Source organism: Dipodomys merriami, unplaced genomic scaffold (genome assembly GCF_024711535.1).
Source record: "Dipodomys merriami isolate MVZ:Mamm:240054 unplaced genomic scaffold, mDipMer1.0.p SCAF_2, whole genome shotgun sequence".
NCBI lineage: Eukaryota > Metazoa > Chordata > Mammalia > Rodentia > Heteromyidae > Dipodomys > Dipodomys merriami.
Genome location: NW_027203381.1, coordinates 83,992,878 through 84,012,350, shown reverse-complemented (window position 1 = coordinate 84,012,350; position 19,473 = coordinate 83,992,878). Strand labels below are relative to the sequence as shown.

Genomic DNA, 19,473 nt, shown 5'->3' with positions numbered 1-19,473 from the left:
ACTTTTTTGCCTTTGTGAGCCAAAAGAACATCAGACTTTTCTAAGCGGTACATGGCACTTGCAAAATACCTCAGTATATAATTGCTGGGTTTCAGTTATGAGAGGCATTAATATATGTTAAGGAATTACTTCTGGACTTGGTTGATACTTTGTTCATGTTAGAGAAGCAGTTAAAACAACACTTGCTGCATTTGCAAATCTCTTGAGTGGATGATCACAAAACCTACTGTATTTATAGAATAAACATTTATTGAAGCCCTACCATTTGCCTGGCAGGCATAGTATTAAGGTCTGTGAATGTAAAGCAAATAAAAATAAGTGCTCCTACCAACTTCTTTTATAGTGGAGAAAACAGGCACTAGGAACTTGGTACAAATAAGTTTTACCCCAATATTACATATGGAAAAGTGTGAATTCAAGTGATTATCCTCTTAAGTTATTATTGCAAAATTAATTTTACAAAAAATGTCTGGCTTGGAAAAAGTTAAGATTATAAGGCTGAGGGCTGGGAAGATGGTTCAGTGGTAGAGCGCTTGCCTTGCATGCCTGAGGCCCTGGGTTCAATTCCTCTGCACCACATAAGCAAAATGAAAAAAGCTGGAAGTGGCGCTGTGGCTCAAGTGGTAGAGCGCTAGCCTTGAGCTGAAGAGCTGAGGGACAGCGCCCAGGCCCAGAGTCACGACTGGACCCCCCCCAAAAAAAAAAAATAAAAGATTATAAGGCTTATATCAACTTCTTCAACTCAATGCTTTTCTCTTGAAGATGAATTCTCATCTAGGTTATTTCTATTTCCCTTGTTAAAGTCTGAAGCACACATTTCAGCTAGTCTCTACAGCTATCATGAGAGTCAATCTCTAATGACATTGAAGCTTTAATTATATCGGGATTTATAGATCAAAGCCAAGTTTAGTCATTTTTGCTGAGGTAGTAAAGGCCTAATTTCACAAATCATTTGTTATACTTACTTGGTTTAAGAAAGCAAAAACCTTGATTTCATTAATTTTATTTTGGATATCAGATTTACATCAGGTTAAGGATCTATTAAATTGATGACTTTGAAATGACTAGTCAATTGTAAAATTTTGGCTTATTCAATATTTATGTCTCATTAAAATGAATGATGACAATTCTCATTGCATTATACTGATATATTTAACCATTAATTATTAGTGGTTGTTGAGCATTATGTACCAGATAATACTATCAGTATTTAAAAAATCATTTAAATGTATAATAAGAGTATGAGACATTATTACTTAAAATTCAATCTGGGAACTAATATCCATGTAACTATTTTTTTATATTTTAGGATTTGAATTCTAGTCATTGTAATTCTAGAGTGAAAGTCTATGACTCACTTGCCACAGATTCCCCCTACTCTCCAAATTATGGCTAAAACCTAGGCCTGTATTTTTTAATGTATGAGTTAAAGGCAGATTTGAGTGTAGGGGGTTATGTCTATGAGGGCAGCATTTGGGAGAGAGACTGGAGGGTCCAGGTCTTAACAGTGGAGGTCATTAAAAAAAGCTGAGGTGGGGATGAGAAATCTAGGCAGCAAAAATTCAAATCAGCAATGGAAAGATACTGTATCATACACTGAAGTGTGGGTAAGGAGGTAAATCAAGCCTTGAGGTGTGATTCCCAGCTACTATCCCCTTCCCCCCCAGGTCTATTCTGAACAAAGCAGAGTGGTGGATTGGCTCTAAGAGTGGATTTTTTCGTCTTGCAGTTGATTTTGATATGTGACAAATGCTAGTAGGAAACAAAACAACCCCTGGAGAAGGTAAAGTGTATGAATTGGGATTTGGGACTTCTGCTTTGTTTGTACAGGGTCATTTCTTTTCTGAAGAATGGACCTTGGAAGATCAAGGAATGAAACAGATGAGATTAAAGGATCATTGATTACAGATTTGGGGTATTAGTCCCTCTTAATTTTAAACATTTCTCCTAGCTTTTATTTATTGATCATTTTCTCTTATATTTTCCATGTATAAAATGATCTATGTTAAATGATCAACTAAAAAGATTTTGATATAAAAAGGCTGATCATTTTACTTGTTTTCTGAGCACCTTTTAAGTAAAAGATATGGTTAGTCACCCAGTTTAGTTTATACATCTATGGTTTCTTTTAGTTATTTTATTTCTTTTTAATTCCTGAGTACAATTAGTCCTTCACACATCTGTAGGTTCAAACAGCCACATATAATAAATATTTGGGAAAAAATTCATGTGTACTAAACTTATGCAAACTTTATATTGTTTTCCATAAACATTACAGAATGGCAACTATTTACATTATATGAGATATTTAAGTAATAGAGATTGTTTAAAATATACAGAGATATATTGAAGATGAATAGTATTGTAACATATTAAAACACTATACTATTTTATATAAGAGATTTACATATCTGTGGGTTTTGGTATGAGAGGGTGTCCTGGAGCCAATGCCTTATAAATACCAAGGGACAACCATACCTATTTTCTAGATTTTGAATCATGGGTAGACTGTTATTTTAGGAAGATAGTAGTATGTTAAGTTCATTTTATTGTTTTCTTTTAGTTACCTGTTACCCTAAGTAACTCTAGAAGCATTGATTATATTTTATGGTTTATGAGTTCTTTAAACTAATGGTAATTTTTCTCTCAAACATTGAGATAAGAAAAGATGGGTAAATATTTGAGGGAGTAGATATGCTAACTACCCCAATTTGTTCATTATACATAATACATAAACATGTATCAGTTAAAAATAGATAAAAATAGAAAAGATTGTATGAAAGCAAATTATAGGACAATAATCAGTAGTATAACCTGCCAATAGGCTATCGTAAGACCCTTTTATCCACAATATTATTGTATTTGTTTGCCTTTTCTGTCTTGTCGAAAGCTTTCTACTGACAAATTATCTATGCAGAGATTATTTATGAGGATAATTTTATCTTAGAATGCTCATCTGTGTTTTCATAAAGTATAGTACCTTTGTTTCTACTTTTTTGTAAAGTAATTGTCTCTGCTAGACCAAGCCCATGTATATGAGGGTTAGCAGCTCATTTTCTCACTTCTTATTTGCTCTTACACATAGTTTTGAGGAGAAGGGGATACAACAGGGTATTTAGGGAAGCACTATACTACAGTTAGAATAGTTTTTCTTATGTTTGCACCTTGGTTTAAGATTTTTAGATGGAATCAGGTTTCCTAGGGCATTTTAGTAAAAGAAGACTAATGTACAAAGGGCAAAGTAATGCGTCCAAGTTGGCATCTTCATTAAAGACCCAGACCTAGAAGTTTGGAGACTGCTTGTTAACTTTTCAAGAAAGCATTGACTACAATTATATCACTCCTGTAATGTTAAGAACCCAATAATAATTTATTCTTCAGAAAACAGAAATAGCCCTTACTACTATTCTTTTCATGTTTATAAATACAATATTCCCAGTACTCAGGAACCTGAGGCAGGAGGATCACAAGATTGAGAACACTCTGGGCTGTGTAGCAAGACCCTACCTCAAAGCATACAAACTAACACCTCCAATGTTCATGTTCTGGAAATACAGTATTTCTAGTTTAGAAAGAAAGGTGTGAATTAAAGAGCTCAGAAGGACACTTGTGACCCCTGTGGGATGGAAAACTGTCATTGAAGCTGGTGCTCTTCTTGAATGCAGAAGGCAACTTCGGTTTCAGCCTATTAAATCATAAATAAAGCATCAAAGGGTTATTTATTCACTCAAATTCCTGTGAATTTCAACAAGTAATTTCTTAGCATCTTAAAAATTTCTAGAAAATTATTCTTCCCCTTTCCATGCATAATTGTCTTAAATATTAGATCAGAGCTGTTATAAACTTATTTCTAGAGAAGGTAATAGAGAATCTACATTTCTACAGAAATAGAATAAATTTGTTGATGGCAGGAAAATAATGGGGTATTATTGAAATAGGAGGTTTTCCAGTTAATCTATTACTTTTTTGATGTCAGTGTCAGGGTTGAAAAAAACCCAGGTCCTTCTGCAGCAAGCCCTTGTTTCTATTTCGGACCAAATACCAGCTTGAATTGCTCAGGGGTCTCTTTTGCTTTTTTGGTTACATGCTCTGATAATACATCAGTCTTTATTGTTATCCTACCAAGTTCCTTGAAGACACTAGGACTTTTCTCAACATTGTAGAAAACTTGTGGTTAGTAGAATCCAATGTTTGCTTATTTAACAGTGTGATTCAATAGGTATTTATTGACCAAGTTTCCATAATTATTACATAACAAATGGTTCATACTCAATTTATAATTTTAGTGTATCTACGCTTATGTCTTTATTTCAGTTAGGTGCTGCTTAAATGCTGGCTTTATGCCAGAACCATTTTGTTGAGCAAACTTTCAAAGCCCATCTCTCTACAGTAGAGTATTACACATTAATGGTAGGTGTTGTGCAGCTGCATAGGTATCTGGTAACTTTTGTAGTTACTCTTAATAGAACCAGTGGTTTTGTCTCACTAGGGCTACTATAGTTGTATAGTTGTATAATTTTCTTGTAGTAGTGGTAGTGGTGGTGGTGGTTTTGTGTGTGTGTGTGTGTGTGTGTGTGTGTGTGTGTGTGTGTGATTGCATTAGGAAATGTGTGCTGAGGCACACTGTCTTTAGTGATAATTCTACAAAGACACTCATTTAAATTTCCAGAAAAGTCTCAATTCCTCCCAAGTAATGAAAGAAGATGTTGGAAACTTCAGAAACTAAATGTTTTTGGATAGATTCTGTTGCTATCTCATATATAAACTTGGGAATTAGAATCCAGGGAAGCTCAAATATCCGAATGGCAAGGGGAAGTAAACTCATTTTCATGAAGCCAAGGGTTAAAGTTCATATTTTGTCACTACAAACTAAAGATTTTTGTCAGGGTTTCTGGAATGCTTTATATTGAAAGTCCATTCAAATGTTATATCCTGTTTCATATTATATGTTATATCTGTATAGCAACATGGACATACAGTGCAATGTACATCTTATTCTAAGGTGTTATATATTAAATTAATTATTTAATTTCTGCAACATTCATTACAGGATGGCTTTCTAACACTCATCTTCCAGGAGCTCCACCCATGCCTGACTTCTAGCCCCGTTTCTTGCATTATTTCCTGATAATTACCTGCAGCAACTATGACCAAGTTCTTATATCTCTCATTCTTTAGAATCTTTATTCTATGTGGAATCCATAATATCTTAAGCCCAATAGATTGACTTTTAATGTTCAGTATTTATGTTATGCAATAAAAAAGATACAAATTTAAATAGAGGATTTAATATCCTATGTCAAGGAATTTTTGTCATGTTCAGAGAACTGATGATGGCAACTTATATTCCTAAGAGTTTTTTTCATGTGCCAGGCTGTGTTCTAAGTCTATAGTATATATTATCTTGATATTATCTGCATAGTGCTCATTTGAGTTAAGTACTGATGTACCACTTTTATTTATTAAGAAAGGTATGTGGAATCAGAGCCTGAGATGCAGATTCTTGTGAAAGTGGATTATTGAGACAGGGCTCTCAAGAACTGGATGAGAAGGGCAGTGGCCTTGGACTAGCTGTGTCAGTAGCACCTGCTAGGCACACATATTTGGTTTAATAAAATAATAATTATCTTGGCTTTAATAAGTAGTCTTTTTTTTTTTTGTTGGGTTGTGGGGCTTGAAATCTGGGTCTGAATGCTGTCCCTCAGCTCTTGAGCTCAAGGCAAGCACTCTACCATTTGAGCCACAGTGCCACTTCCTGTTTTTTTTTTTTTTATAAGTAAATCTGCCTGATGGTTGTGGTTGATATTAAAACTTGAGGACCACCAGATTAGAGGAGGGAATTGAGAAAGAGGTGAGTTAGATAAGTCTTGCCTCATCAAGATCCTGTAGGAGTTATGGGACATGCATGATACCAATAGAGTTACTATCAAGAAAGAGAACCCCCTCAGTACTCTCATCAGTCATGAATTGGCTGCTGCCTTCCAGGGACATATAGGAGAGTGCTAGTCTCCTACTTTCACTTAGAGGGAGGGGTAGTATGGGGTGGGGGTTGGGGGCTGGTGGTGGGCAAAGTGCCTCTGGCCAAAGTGCAGTTGTTAACCCTACCACTCAAAGCAGGTAGGCAGTAGGTGTGCTGGTATGGGTAGGTGATATGGTTGGGTTTTCACAAGCAATAAAGAACTTGCTGAAAGTCCTGCAGCTAAGAATGGGATTTTAATTCAGGCAGCTGTATCCCAGTCTGTATTTCTAATCAATAGCTTGTACTATGTCTTGTGATCGGAACAGTCACAGCAATAATGAAGTGGTTATAAATGAACATGAGGCCATTTAGAGGAGGGATTTGCTTCTGATTAGGGGAAAACAAGTTACCGTGGAAGGGATGTAGTGTGATTTTTCTTTGAAGTAGGTAAGATGTGGGTGTATAAAAACTAAAATGACAGGCACTTTAGGTAGATGGAATGGCCAGAACAAAAAGCACAGAGGTATGTGAATATATGGCTTTATGTGTGAGAAAGCTGGTAATTCTGTTTGGCTTCAATTTGGCTTATCAAAGAGAGTTCTGGGAAAAAGTCATTCAGCAAGTTTGAGGTCAATTCATAGATATCTATAGATGATAGGTAAGTGCAGATTTTTAATCTGAAGGTGAAGAAACTGATCTTTACTTTAGAAAAATTAATATGACAACAGATGTGTATGATGAATTTTAGGAAGACTTATTATGGATAAGCAGGAGGGAGATAAAGACTAGAAGCAACCAATGTGAGGAAGAAATTAGGACCTGTTCTTAGCTGTGGTAATGAAGTGGAAAATAAATCAGATAAAAAAGATACCATGGAATAAGCTGGATAGGAAATTGGGAACCAAAGGAGAAGTCATTGAAGAGTCTGGTCCGCCTGAGGCAGTTACTTGTCCTTTCACACATGGGTGGAGCATCTCAGGTATGGGTCTGAGAGTTCTCAGACACATTACCTTTTGGGCTCAGAGTGGAATTTGGAATTTTATGGGCATCCATGTGAATATGTTAATACGCAAGTATCTGTACATATTGAACTGAAACTCCTGTTTGGATATGTAGATTGGGAAGATTTCATTGTAGAAGCAATCTTTGAGAACTACTAGGGCTGATAACACAACTGCCAATGGTAGGAATAATGATATAAGGTCAGGGTCAGGATTAAAATTCTTGGTTTCTTAATTTCCTGTTTTTTTTTTTTAATATATTTTTTAATGGATTGACTTGCATTTCCCCAAAAGAATATAGAAGTTTCCTTTTGTGTATACAATTGAGGGAAAGTTAATTCCCATTCTGCTTTCTAATTCTGTAAAGGAAAATTATTGGAAAAGATGGGAAAGATGGAGGGGGGCAGTTAAAATCTTTTCAGAAGGGTGAAAGCAGATGTGCCTCTTTAGGCTCTACTATGTGGAGTCTTGACCTTTTGATCTCTTGTTTTCCTTTTTTTTTCCCCCAAAGACGTAATTAGATGGGTTGTCTTAAAACACATCTAACTTTCTTACTCTTGTTATTATATATACACATATATTATCATATATAGATATTATATATACATATAGAATAAATATTCTCTATATTATAAAATATAAAATATTCTTTATATTATAAAAATGCCAAAAAAATGCCAGTTGTGATATAAAGTCATCTTGGAAGGGAGAATAAGATTTCTTTCTGATAAACTTTAAGAATCAGAGTTAGAGTTTAGATAGTGTACTCAGTTACTTGAGAAGGATATATTATAGGAATTCTTGAGTAAAGGTAGTATGGATAGTGTTAGGTATTGTAACTCATTTTTCTTATACTGAATCCAACTGTTTGTGCTATCACAAGCTACTTTGAAAGGTTTACTACTTACAGTTTTTAAGGCATGATTTCATAGACCAAAAGTTGCTGGCATTTAGACTTGGCCAATAGGGAAAGTGAATTTATGTTCACAGTTTGTTTTTGAACAGGTCATTTTCTATTCTTCAAAAGACAACAGTGGGGAAAGTAAAATTTGAGTACTGAGTAGAGCTAGGAGTTATGTTCTGGTCATTGAGAAAGACAATGTTGTAATCTAATTGAGGGTAGACCAGATCAAAAGGGAGGGAAAACTGGATGCTATGTGCTTGTGGCTCAGGCCTGTAATTCTAGCAACACAGGAGTCAGATTTGGGGGTTCCATGTCAACCTGAGTAGAAAAGCCACTACACTCTATCTACAAAATAACCAGCAAAAAGGAGGCCTAGAATTGTAGCTCAGGTAGGAGCATGGCAGCCAAACATGGAAGCCAAGCAAGCACAGGCCCCGAGATCAAGCCCCCAGTGATCCCCCTCTCCCAAAAATCAGGGATCATATAAATAATGTACTATTGGCATATTAGTTTGGATCTATCATTTGTTGCTGAGGACTGTCCTTCACATATTTAGCAGCATTCCTGTCATTTAATCACTAGATTCTAGTTCAACTCCCCTAGTTAAGACACACAAAATATCTCCAGATATTGATAAATGTCTCCCAGGGGGCAAAAAACACTTGTAGTTGAGATTTACTAACCTCACTAAGTAACCTAGATCTATCAGAACATGAATAGTCTGTATCTTACATGTTGTAATTTTTGAAGCGAGTGAATTTATGTCATTTATGAAAATTATTTTCTTGGTTATATGATGTCCATTTTAATTATATTACAAATGTATGCAACCACATAAAGAAGCAGTTTGTCAGTATCTAGCAAAAATATAAGTAATAGCCATTCCGCATCTAGTTATGCATGTGGATATTCATAGTAGAATTGTTTTGTAATGGAAAACTGGAAGGAGCATCAGTGGCCTCCAGTAGGGAAACATTATTATGCTGTAATCATAGGCTGAATAAATAGACAGTGGTTAAAATGAATGAGTTAGTATGGATCAACCTCAAGAACAGTGGTGGTAGAAAACAATTCAATTGTAGAATAATTTTTTTTGGGGGGGTCCTGTCGTGGGTCCTGAACTCTGGGCCTGAGTGCTGTCCCTCAGCTCTTCAGCTCAAGGCTAGCGCTCTACCACTTGAGCCACAGTGCCACTTCTGGCTTTTTTCTTTTTGCTTATGGGGTGCTGAGGAATCGAACCCAGGGCTTCATGCATGCAAGGCAAGCACTCTACCACCGAGCCACCTTCCCAGCCCTCAATTGTAGAATAATTTTAAATTATATATTGTTTATATTTTCTAAGAAACCCCAATAATGCTATATATTGTTTAGTGAAATTTAGAACAATGTATACTTTTAAGGAGGAGGGAATGAAGATGAATGTAACCTAGAAGAGAAAATAATGTAGGACAAATTAATTCATTAACTTTTAGAAAGTTCTGAAGTAATACATGTCAAGATGTTTGTTTAATTGACTGATATGTTCATCATACTTGTTACTTATTGTTCTTTTTTTTTTTTTTTGTCGGTTGTGGGGCTTGAACTCTGGGCCTGGGTTCTGTCCCTCAGCTCTTCAGCTCAAGGCGAGCGCTCTACCACTTGAGCTACAGTGCCACTTCCGGTTTTCTGGTGGTTTTATTGGAGATAGGAGTCTCACGGTCTTTCCTGCCCGGGCTGGCTTTGAACCGCGATCCTCAGATCTCAGCCTCCTGAGTAGCTAGGATTACAGGCGTGAGCCACCAGCGCCTGGCTACTTATTGTTCTTTACACTTTTTATTAAAAAAATTCTTTTGCCCTTTGATTTGGCCTTTTCTTGAAATATAGAGGAACTATCTTAAAAGAGTTGGCAATGAAAGTTGGTGTTTTTGAGTGCAATGGTGCCTCTTCCTGGGCTAGAGGCATGTCCGTTAGCAGTATAGAGTGCCTTCTTAGTAAGCCAGGTCCTGAGTTCAAACTTGAATACCACCACTACGAAAAAAGAAAGAGAAATATTGTTTAGCTATAGATCTATTTTTCAGCAATGTATTAAAGAACGTGATTGTGCTGTATGGATATTTCCATGTACTAAACTATGGTTTCATGATTCATTCTTGCACAAACGTGTAGATCTGGATTCTCACACATTGAAATAAACGCAGCTGTGTTTATTTCAGTGCGACTACACTCAAATAAACACACATGTGATCCCTTATGAGCGTGAACCCGTGAAACACTTGTTGATTTGGTTCTGAAATTGTGTGTTCAAATAAACACACTTGTTTTAAGGGAAGTTTTGCTTTACTCAAATGTTCATGCCTTGATTATGTGTTTTATAGAGGGCAGATGTGGAGTGTCTTTAAGAGAATAATAGTTCTTTAGTGTCTGAGTCATTGCTTTAGACAAATATACAATATAATGGGCTATTTTTAATATGTTGGTAGCTGCCCAATGTAATACAAATAATTACTGAATGGAACATTTTATTATATTTTATTTATATTTATTGTTGATACGTTAACTAAATAGAAATAATTTTTAAACTAAATAATATGTAAAACTTTGTGAATATATTTTAAAGAAACATCAAGGATAAAATAAAAGGCAAAGGGCCTGTGCTTTTACTCTTCAGGTTTTAGAATGATGATAAAGTTCCATACCAGGAAGAGTATTGTTAACATTTATAGTTTTGCTGAAATGAATGCAGGTAACTTAAAAAGAAACAAGTTTATATGCTTCGGCTTTCCACAAAATATTTTAATAAAATACGTGAATACAAGAGAGATGTTTATCCTTCAGAGTAAATAAGATGCCTGCTTATTTTGTCTAGTGTTTACTAATTCTTGGAATTATTGTTATTTAAAAAATATTTTAATTATTTGATTGCTTACCTATGTTTAACTTGTTTTTCCCTCTAGAAAGGAAGTTTCAAGAAAATGAAGACTTTTGTTTTCTTTGCTCCTTATGTTATATGTTATAGGGAGTAGCATATACTAAACATTTGTAAATGTTTAGAAATACTCAGTGAATAGAAGAAAATGTCTTTTTGAGTATCATTTCTAATTTTCGTAGTTTGCCACCTACCCCAGCAATTATCAGTTATCGGTTAGGTGTTTTAAACCTTTTTATTGCCTTTATAACACACACACACACACACACACACACACACACACACACACACACACACACACACACACACACACACACACGCACGCACACATACGCGCACACATACGCGCACACACACACACACACACACACACACACACACACACACACACGCTCTTCCGCTTAAAAAATTAAAACATAGGCACTGTTTCCCTATACATTTACAAAACTTACTTGTTATGCGGTTTTAAGTTTTTCAAATTTACTGTGTAGAAATAATATCTTGCTTTAATTTCTTGCCAATAAGATTGAGCACTCTTTAATCTGTTTATTGACTAGATTTTTCTCCTCTGAAATTACTTGAGTATATGTTTTTTTCCCATTTTACTATTGCCTTTTCCTTTCCTATTTGTTTTTTTAGTATTGTTTTTGATTAAGTTTTACAAAGCCTGTTACTATTACTTTGTCCAATTTTTTTTTATTAATGTATAGTACAGATAAGATTTTTCATTTTGCTTTTACCTCCTCATCCTGGTTTTCAGCTCCTTTTGTGGTCTTGTGTGTACTTTATCTAATTCATTTTTTTGCCTGTCCTGGGGCTTGAACTCAGGGCGTGGGAGCTATCTCTGACCTTCTTTTACTTAAGGCTAGAGCTCTACCACTTGAGCTACAATGCTCCTTCTGGCTTTTTTTGAATACTTTATTGGAGATAAGAGTCTCATGGACTTTTTTGTCCAGCTGGCTTTGAACTGCGATCCTCAGATCTCAGCCTCCTGAGTAGCCATTACACTGGTGAGCCATTAGTACCTAGCATTTCTTTCTCTAATTCTTTTTTTTTTTTTATGGGTGCAGTCGTGGGGCCTGAACTCTGGACCTGGGTGCTGTCCCTCAGCTCTTCAGCTCAAGGCTAGTGCTCTACCGCTTGAGCCACAGCGCCACTTCCGGCTTTTTTCTTTTTGCTTATTTGGTGCTGAGGAATGGAACCCAGGGCCTCATGCATGCAAGGCAAGAGCTCTACCACTGAGCCACCTTCTCAGCCACGTCTTTCTCTATTTCTTAATAAGTACTTTTTTCCTATATGATATTTTTGAGTTGGTTTTTTGTTTTTGTTTTTGTTTTTGGTCCATTGTGGGGCCTGAACTCTGGGCCTGGGCACTATCCCTCAGCTCTTCAGCTCAAGGCTAGCACTCTACCACTGAGCCACTTTCCCAGCCCTTGAGTTGGTTTTTGAATTTATGTTTTGTGCTCTTGTTTTATATAAATACAGATAAATATCTTTGTAATTTGTTGACAACTAGGTTTGTAATGTCTCTTGCTATGTAATAGAGCAAATTCCCCTTTGGCTAGTTTTGAATATTCTTCCAGATGAATGTTAAATTGCCTCATGATTCTAAATATTACACTTGATTTTAATCAGAATTTCCTTTAATCAATAGATTAATTTGAAACTTCTATTTCAAAAATACTGACTTCCCAGCAACATTTACTCCATTTGTTAAGTCTTTTTCTTTCTTATTTCAAAAAATGTTAGCTGTTTTACTTCAAATTTTACACATTCTTCTCTCCCCCATCCCCAGAGTACTTTGTATAGTGCTTGTCTTTTCCATGATGAGGGGTTTGGGGATATATCCTTCCAATGATTATTGATGGTCTGTAGAAGTTGTTTTCTTCAAGAAAAAATCTTGGTAATATATTTATCTTGTAAACTCTACTAGCTTTATTAGTTTTTCAGCTGATTTTCTCATTTTTTTGTCTTACAGTAAATTGAATAATCTGTAATGGGTGACATTTGTATCATCCTATTCAGTCTTTTCCTTCTTTTTAGTGTTAGCTAATCCATTCTCTAGTATTTCAAGTATGTTGTTGATTCATTTTAGTGATTGAGTACATCTTTACATATATATTTATCTATTTTTACACATCTAATATTTATTTTACTACTTTGCAAAATATTCCTGTATGTTTTTATTAGATCTTCTTTGTTAGGTTAAGGAAGTACTCTCATATCCTTGGCTAAGAAATTTCCTTGTGGATGCATGGTACATTTTAATCATGTCATTTTTCTTCTTTTACTCTTAATACAGTGAATTCTATTAATACATTTCCTGATGTTAACCATCCATACATTTTGAGAGATAAATGGTATTTGATGTTCTTATTTTTGTCTATCATTTTATTCCTTAAAATTTTACTTAGGATTAAGCCGGGCTCTGGTGGCTCGTGCTCCGGAGGCTGAGATCTGAGGATCTCAGTTGGAAGCCAGGCTGGGCAGGAAAGTCTGTGAGACTCTTATCTCCAAGAAACCATCAGAAAACTGGAAGTGGTGCTGTGGCTCAAGTGGTAGCGTGCTTGCCTTGAGCTGAAGAGCTAAGGGACAGTGCCCAGGCACTGATCAAAAAAAAAAAGTTTTTTTTTTTTTTTTTTTTTTTACTTAGGATTATATCTGTGTTGAAGTGTTATTGGACAATAGTTATATGTTTTTTTTTCCTTTATTTTTTCTTTTTTGGTGCTGGTACTGGGGCTTGAACTCAGAGCCTCATTATCCTCTCAGATTTGGTGCTCTCATTTGAGCTAGGCCTTAAGTCTGACTTTTTTTTTCTGTCGGTCGTGGGGCTTGAACTCTGGGCTTGAATGCTGTCCCTCAGTTCTTCAGCTCAAGGATAACACTCTACCACTTGAGCCACAGTACCACTTCGGGTTTTCTGAGTGGTTTATTGGAGATAAGAGTCTCACTGCCTTTCCTGCCTTGTGTGGCTTTGAACCTAAGTCCTCAGATCTCAGCCTCCTGAGTAGCTAGGATTATAGGTGTGAGCCACCAGCACCTGGCCAAGTCTGGCTTTTTTACTGGTTAATTGAAACTAGAATCTAGAATTTCTGCCTAAGCTATCTTTGAACCAATGTCTCCTTTTCCTAGGACTATAATACTATAGTCCTAGGACTAGGACTGTACCCAGTTATTGTCTGTTCTTACTAGTATATGGTTAAGTGAGCTTCAGTTAAAATAGTTTCTAATAATCTCTATGCTAGGGAACAGTTTGCTTAAAGCAAAAATGATTTATTCTGAATCCTTATCAGGATTTTTATAAAACTGCCTTAGAACTTTCACTTTGGTAAATATTTGGTAGCTGCTTAATTATTTATGGTTATGTGTTGCTGAATTTTTTTATTTTTGTTTCGTCAGTTTTAATAGTTTACATTTAGTTAGCTAACTGTTCATTTTTCATGTAAGCTTTAAATATTGTCCTTAATGTTCTCTTCTAATGTCTATTTTTCTGTGTCCCTAGTTTTTATTTTTTGATGTATTTATTACAATAATAGTAATTTGTCATATTTGTTTTCTCTTTTTCTTTTTTTTCCAGTCCTGGGGCTTTGAACTCGGGCTTAGGCACCGTCCCTGAGCTTCTTTGGCTCAAGGCTAGCATTCTACTACTTAAGTCACAGCTAAACTTCCAGCTTTCTTGCCTAGTTTATTGGAGATAAGTGTCTCATGGATTTTCCTGCCTGGACTGGCTTAGAGCCACAATCCTCATATCTTAGCCTCCTGAGTAGATAGGGTGAGCCACCAGCATTTGGCTATTTTAGTTCTTGTTCTTCTCTTACCTCATGTTTTGAAATTACTTATTTTCAATCTTTTTTGTTCTCTACAATGTCATTTGATGCTAACTTTAAACCATTATTTGACCATACTTCTTGGAAGAATGGCTTAAAATTCTGTTAAGTCATTTTTTTACTATAATTTTACCATTAAAATATTTAGAGATTAGATTAGAGAATGTAGACTGCAAGATAGTAATATTTAGGAACTTGTTAATAATTTCTTTGTTGTATGCAATGTGATCAATCTGTATTTCACTTTTGTTTGAAAAGATTGGATTTTTTTCTTTCTTTTTCTCATGTGGAGTCGCAGTGTTAAATCATCTTTTAGATTGACATTATATATTTAGGTTAATTTAAATGTATTATTCATAGCTTTTGTAACCATACTTGTTTCTCGTAATTTTCTTTTGATTTATTTAGTTTTTCAAACAATCTAATTATGATTTGTCAGGTTGTATGTTTTGTCCTTGTTTTCTTTTTATATATTTCTATATTTCTTTTCTTATACATTTTATGGTTGGAGACATAACTAAATTTAATTAATTAATTCATTATTATTTTTTGCCAGTCATCGGGCTTGAACTTAGGACCTTGATACTGTCCCTTGAGCATCTTTTGCTCAAGGATAGCACTCTACTACTTGAGCTTTTCTGAGTAGTTTGTGGGAGATAAAGTCTCAAGGCTTTTCTTGCCCAGGCTGGCTTTGAACTGTGATCCTCAGATCTCAGTCTCCTGAGTAGCTAGGAATATAGGAGTTAGCCTCCAGCATTAGGCAAGTTTAATTTTTCTTTTAGCCTTTATTTTAGGAGATAAAATAATCTGGTTAAGAGATAAATAAATTAAGGTTAAGTCACATATTGTAACTTAAGTCTGCTAGTTTTTTTTTTTTTTTTTGGCCTATCGTGGGGCCTGAACTCTGGGCCTGGGTGCTGTCCCTCAGCTCTTCAGCTCAAGGCTAGCACTCTACCACTTGAGCCACAGTGCCACTTCTGGGTTTTCTGCTTATGTGTGCTGAGGAATCGAACCCTGGGCCTCATGCACGCAAGGCAAGCACTCTACCACTGAGCCATCTTCCCAGCCCTGCTAGTTATTTTTATTACCCACATTTTCACCTTACAGTTTTCTTGTTGGAATGACCATATCATCATCATTATCATGTTCATCATCATCATCATCATCATCATCATCATCATCATCATCTTCATCATCTTCTCTTTTTCCTTTTCTTCTTCCTCCTCTTTCTCTTCCTCTGTTTTGCCTTCTTTAACTTAGTTGGTAAATGCCATATAGTTCTCTCCTATTTTGTGGTTATCTTTATAGCTTTTATATACACAGTGAGAGAGAAGCTCTAAGGATAATGTGATCTGAGGCTTCCTCTCAGCTTCCTCTGTTCTGTTTCTTGAATCTCTTAGTTGGATAAGGATAGATAATTTACCCTATAGATAGAAAATTTTCCCAGTATTGTTAGAAGAGGAAGTCTAGTCAATCAGTTAGTCTGTCCCCATTCACTGTCAAGATTTTCTGCTTATTTTTGTCACTCAAAATCTTTGTTATGTCTTAAGGGTTTTTGTTTTTAACTAACTTTAGTTGGTTTACTCTGACTCCTTTGATTGTGGAAATGTATTCTTTAATTCTGTCAAATTCTCAAATATATGTTCTGTTTTTTTTTGGGGGGGGGTCTGGTTGTGGGACTTGAACTCTGGGCCTGGGCACTGTCCCTCAGCTCTTCAGCTCAAGGCTATCACTCTACCCGTTGAGCCACAGCACCACTTCTGGCTTTTTTTTTTTTTTTTTTCTGCTTATATGGTGCTGAGGAATTGAACCCAGGGCCTCATGCATGCAAGGCAAGTGCTCTATCACTGAGCCACCTTCCCAGCCCTCAAATATATTTTCTGATATTACCTCTTCTCCAATCTCTAATCTTGCCTCTAATAAGTGGATAGAATATAGATTTATCTATCTGAAAGTGTCTCCAAATCTCCTCCCCTTTCCCTTATTTTATATATTTATTTTTTTACTTTTTTTTCTTTACCTTTCCTTTGAATTCTGGACAAGTCTATGGCTTCAGTTTCACTCGCTAATTCATTCTTCAGTGGTATTCTTTCAGTGGGTGTCCTGATGTCTGTTCAGAGACTTTTAGTACAAGTAATAATTTTTTCATTTTTAAACTTTCTGTAGCCATTTCCAGGACTCAAGGTTCTTTTTATATCCATCCAGAGGGTATTGAAGAACATGTAAAATACATGTCTGATGCAAGCATAACAGATCCAATCTCATAGAGATAGCTGCAGTGATTCATTCCCACTTAACTATGTTATAACTAGTTACTTGATGCCTGTGCTTAAGCTTCAATTTTCTAGCACAACTCTGATAAAAATGCTATTCTGCTATATTGTAAGGATGAAATGGCATTAACTGTTAGCTAACAAATTGGGTCCAATACATTGCGAACTATATATGATCTTAATTTTATTCACATTTTCTCATTTAACTCAGTGACTTTTTCACAATAATCCTAAGAATACGTCCTGACAGTTTCTTGATATCTTATTCCTTGAAATCTACTGATTTTGTTGCTTTAGTTGTTGAAATTCATTGCAAAAGCAAATATTTGATCACCAGTTTTACTCCTGATTTCTCAAACATAACCAAATTAGCAGAATTTTCAGCGAAGTTGTGTTTGGTCTCCCTCTGTGTTTCTTATTTACAGTAATTTCTTTTTCATTCATTTTTTTTTTCCTGCTCAGTGTTTGGTGCCTGTGTGTGTGTGTGTGTGTGTGTGTGTGTGTGTGTGTGTGTGTGTGTGTGTGTGTGTGTGTGTGTGAATGTGTGTGTGAATGTGTGTGTGTGCATGCATGTATGTTTGTGTAGGATGTGTATGCACATGTACTTTTATCTACTGAGTGAAATTCGTTAACTAGATAATGATTGTTGAAGTCTCTCCTGCTTGCCATTCTGTTCTGGACATTTACTTTCACTGATAGTGTGCTTATTTCATGAGGAAATCATTTAACTACATAATACAAAAGTAAATGTAAAGGTTATGTGAAATTATGTCATCTCGGACTAATAGACTGGAAATATTACCCAGAAAGTACACTTCCTTCTTTGAGGCACTTTGGGTGATACAGTTATTCCTGAACAGGACTACTTTGTGCTCATAAGCACATCTTACAGTGTCGCCTGAATATTGTTGAACTGTAATGTTCAGATAATCCTTTCTTTAGTTCTAAGAAAAAAAATCACAGTGAATTTGTAGCACATATGTAAGTAAGTGTGTAAGTATATATGTATGTAAGTAATGTATGTATGTATATATGTATGTATGTATGTATGTATGTATGTATTTCAGAACTGGGGCTTGAACTCTTGGGTCTCCTATTTCTCTCCACTCTTTTGCCTACATTACAAAGAGCCAATAAGCCGGGGGCCTGTAATCCTAGTTACTCAGGAGGCTGAGATCTGAGGACTGCGGTTCCAAGCCAGCCCAGGTAGGAAAGTCCCTTAGACTCTTATCTCCAATAAACCATTCAGAAAACTGGAAGTGGCACTGTGGCTCAAGTGCTAGAGTGCTAGCCTTGAGCTGAAGAGCCAAGGGACAGCATTCAGGCTCAGAGTTCAAGCCCAATGACCAAAAAAAAAAAAAAAAAAAAAAAAAAGCGCCAATAAATTAAAATAAATTTATAGTAGCTTTGTTTTGATAAAATTAGTGCCTATTAAGTAAAAGGCTATTTTGCTAGAATTGTTATTCTTTAGAGAAACCAGGAATTATTGAAATAGATGCGAAATTCTTTTTTTTTTTTTTGGTCAGTCATGGGGCTTGACCTATATTAAAAGCCTATTAGTTAGAATTAAAAGAATATTAGCTAGCCATTATGCCTAGATGTTATGTAATTATAAGCAAACTCTCAACATGTTGCTTTATTCTTTGTAACTTTTGAATCATTACTATGTTTATCAATTCTTTTAGAAAGAAGTTAAAACTAACATCCATATGGTATAATCATTTCATGTTTAATACACTAGTGTGTAAACAAGCTGATTTTAAGTAGCATTTAAGTAATTAAATTCATTCAAATAAAATTATCTATTAAAATGTGCTAGGAAAGCTAATCTTTTTCTTTAAAACACACTGATTTACCTCTGTTGTTAAATTAAAAGGCTAATTTTAAATGTAAAGCAACCAGAAAAGCTCCATTAAGTAATGTCATTATGAGCTACCCTTTTTGTTACTTTGCTGTTTTTCTTTTTCAAGCTAGGATGCTTTATTTCTCACAGGGGAACCACTCTCCATCATTCAGGGGACAAAGAGCTGCCCCAAACTCAAATAGCTCAGGGAATATAATTAATTTGGTCTTTAAAATCAGTTTGTGCCTTTAGTTTACTATCACAAGGCCAATGCATTTATTTGTTTTCTAACCTATTTTAAAGTTTTAGAAAATTTATCACAAATTATCTTTTTAATCCTAACAGCAATAAACAGATCAATCAGGTAGACAATGATAATTTTATGTTCAAAATCATTCAAAATCATTCTGGGAATGAGATCATAATCACATAAATAACTTACATTAATTCAGCTATTTCTCAGTGTTTCAATGATTATGATAATATATACATGGATTTAATCTGAAGAACATTAGAAAAGAATGAAGTAAGTTGAATGGAGACCAAGAAGTATGTTTGAAGACTTAATTTTACAAATGATTGGCTATTAAGGTTAGATGATTCTTTGGAAATTATGAAGCAGAGGGATCATGTCACATATTTTGGTACTCCAGAACATCTAGCTCAGTGCTATGTATTATAATAAATACTCATTTTATGCTGAAATGAGATAAAGGAAGGAGTTATCCATTGTATCTTAAGGAAATTGAATAATCTTATGA

The 19,473-nt window shown here is 35.2% G+C and overlaps 1 protein-coding gene across 13 annotated transcripts in view; it reads left to right on the top strand.

The window, feature by feature from the left end:
• Positions 1–19,473, top strand: part of Bbx (BBX high mobility group box domain containing) — a 224,649-nt gene that overhangs the window by 25,755 nt on the left and 179,421 nt on the right. The window contains exon 3 of one of the 13 annotated variants that reach the window (XM_070030314.1): positions 1,668–1,783. The exons of the other annotated variants lie outside the window; for them this stretch is intronic. The gene's annotated coding sequence lies outside the window, so the exon portion shown is untranslated. The remainder of the gene's footprint in view (positions 1–1,667; positions 1,784–19,473) is intronic. 13 annotated transcript variants of the gene reach the window in all.